This window comes from Penaeus monodon, chromosome 10 (assembly GCF_015228065.2).
Source record: "Penaeus monodon isolate SGIC_2016 chromosome 10, NSTDA_Pmon_1, whole genome shotgun sequence".
In the NCBI taxonomy this organism is placed as follows: Eukaryota; Metazoa; Arthropoda; class Malacostraca; order Decapoda; family Penaeidae; genus Penaeus; species Penaeus monodon.
Genome location: NC_051395.1, coordinates 31,220,816 through 31,223,315, shown reverse-complemented (window position 1 = coordinate 31,223,315; position 2,500 = coordinate 31,220,816). Strand labels below are relative to the sequence as shown.

The 2,500-nt window shown below is 41.6% G+C and overlaps 1 protein-coding gene across 1 annotated transcript in view; it reads left to right on the top strand.

Moving 5' to 3' along the window:
* Nucleotides 1–1,417: 1,417 nt before the first annotated feature.
* Nucleotides 1,418–2,500, top strand: part of LOC119578005 — a 10,526-nt gene continuing 9,443 nt past the window's right edge. Inside the window, exon 1 of the mRNA XM_037925714.1 lies at nt 1,418–1,575. The gene's annotated coding sequence lies outside the window, so the exon portion shown is untranslated. The remainder of the gene's footprint in view (nt 1,576–2,500) is intronic.

The window sequence follows — 2,500 nt, the reverse complement described above, 5'->3', positions numbered from 1 at the left end:
AATAATAATAATAATAATAATAATAATAATAATAATAACAATAATAATAATAACAATAATGATGAGAAGAAGAAGAAGAAGAGGAAGAAAAAAAGAAAAGAAAAAGGAGAAGGAGAAAGAAAGAAGAAGAAAAAGAAAGAGAGAAACGAAAAACAAAAGAAACGAAACAAAGCAGTTAAACGGAACATGAACATTTTGTAATCCAAACTGCAGAAAAATCTTTGGAAATATGCCGCCAAGAAGGCAAATGCATTGAATTATTTCAAAAATTTCCAGAGTGACAGGAAGGCAGTCCACACTATAAAGTATGGATCTGTTGTAGTTTACGGTATGAGTCCATCATAAAGATCTGCAGGTGCCCGAGTTTCACTAAGGTGACCGAATAATAGAAAATTTATTAGTGATTTATTTGGAAAACTTCTATTTTGAAGTGATACATGTGGTGTGAAATTAGAGCAGTATGTTATTATTTCTGCAACTCTGTCTCGTTCTCTGTGTGTGCCTGACTTTGTCTGTCTCTCTCGTTCTCTCTCTCTGTCTCTCTCTGTCTCTCTCTGTCTCTCTCTCTCTCTCTCTCTCTCTCTCTCTCTCTCTCTCTCTTTCATATCTCCATCACGATGACTCTCCGTGCAAACATGTAAATGTGCATATCACGTATTCAAGCAAGTATTGTAAGCATATTCCGCACATATTCACGTGCATCTTTTATATAACACATACATGCATAAGCTGATGCATGATTTGTCGTTCCATTGAACAACATTTGAAGTGTAGTCTATCTACAGGAAACTAATTTAGTAACGTCGACTTGTAGGAGAGTCACACCATGACTTGTAGCGTTATCCGTGACGAAGGCGGGTTAGTGAGTAACGGGTAAAATAATACGGAAATAATGCGGAAGGGGAAACACGGCGGTGGAAGGAGGGAGGAGAGGGAAGGGAGGTGGGAAGGGGGAAGTGGGAGGAGATGGGAAGGTGGAGGGGGAGGAGGTGGGAAGGTGGGAGGGGAGGAAGAGGAGTGGGATGGGGGAGGAGAGGGAGAGGAGGTGGGAAGGGGGGGAGGGGAGGAAGAGGAGTTGGGTGGAGGAGGAGAGGGAGTGGAAGTGGAAATGGGGAGGAAGAGGAGGTGGAAAGGGGAGGGGAGGAAGAGAAGGTAAGGGGAAGAGGAGATAGAAGAGGAAGAGAAGAGAGGGAAAAAAGAGAAAAAGGAGAGAGGAAAGGAAGTGGAGACAAGGGAGAGAGGAGACAGAGAAGACAGAAGATAAAGAGGAAGAAAAGTTGGAATGGGGAAGGGGTAGAGAACGCGTAAAAGGGAGGGGTAGGGGGAACCAGGGAAAGGCGCAGGTGACTCTCCCAGTCACGAACTTCAGGTAGTGAGCCACGAGACGCGGCAGAGATCAGGTGTCGCGCATGCGGTCTCTTCGCCAGGCCCTCCCTCATCACCCCCTCCCCCCCGCACCTTCCCCCGCCGGCCGCCCACGCGCGTGTGACTTGTAAATAGAAAACGAAAAGAAAATAGTAATATAGCGCGTATGGCAGGCTATAATGACGGCTTCTGCAATCGTCTGTGCATAAGGTAAGGAAGTGACAAAAATTAATCTATTGCAGGAAATGCAACAGGATATAGTATAGTGCATATATGTATATATTATAAAGTATATGACGTATGGGATAAGGTATATGATATATAGTATAAAGTATATGGTAATATAAGGTGTATGATAGATAGAATATAGTATATGATAGATAGTATAAATAATATGATAGATAGTGATCGATAGTATAAAGCATATGATAGATAGTATGAAGTATATGATAGATTGCATAAAGTATATATATGATAGATAGTATAAGGTATATAATATCTAGTATAAGGTATATGACATCTAGTATAAGGTATATGATATCCAGTATAAGGTATATCATATATGGTATAAAGTATAGCAGTGTATCATGAATGACTTAGAGGATTTACGTTTGACTGAAGGAGGAGGGATGGATGGAGGGAGGGAGGGGAGGGGGAGGAGGAGGAGAAGAAGAAGAAGAAGAAGAAGAAGAAGGAGAAAGAAGAAAGAAGAAAGAAGAAAGAAGAAAGAAGAAAAAGAAAAAGAAAAAGAAAAAGAAAAGAAAAGGAAGAAGAAAAATAAAAATAAAAATAAAAAGAAGAATAGGAAGAAAAAGAAAAGAAAAGAAAAAAGAGAAAAAATGAATATGATGAGAAGGGAGAAAGGGAGAATAGAGAAAATGACGAAGGGGGAGGGGAGGTGGGAGGGGGTTGTGAGGCGCGCCCTATATACTGTACATCAGCTGGAGGCCAATATGCTACCCCCCCCCTCCCAGGGTATGACCCGCACCTACCTGTGGCTACCTCGGTGGTGTCATTTTCGCCGATGTGTGTATGGAACCCGTCACGCACATCGCCACTTATGAAAACCAGTGTCTGCTCAGATATGTTTACTCATGTACATATGCAATATGTGTGTGTGTGTGTGTGCATATGT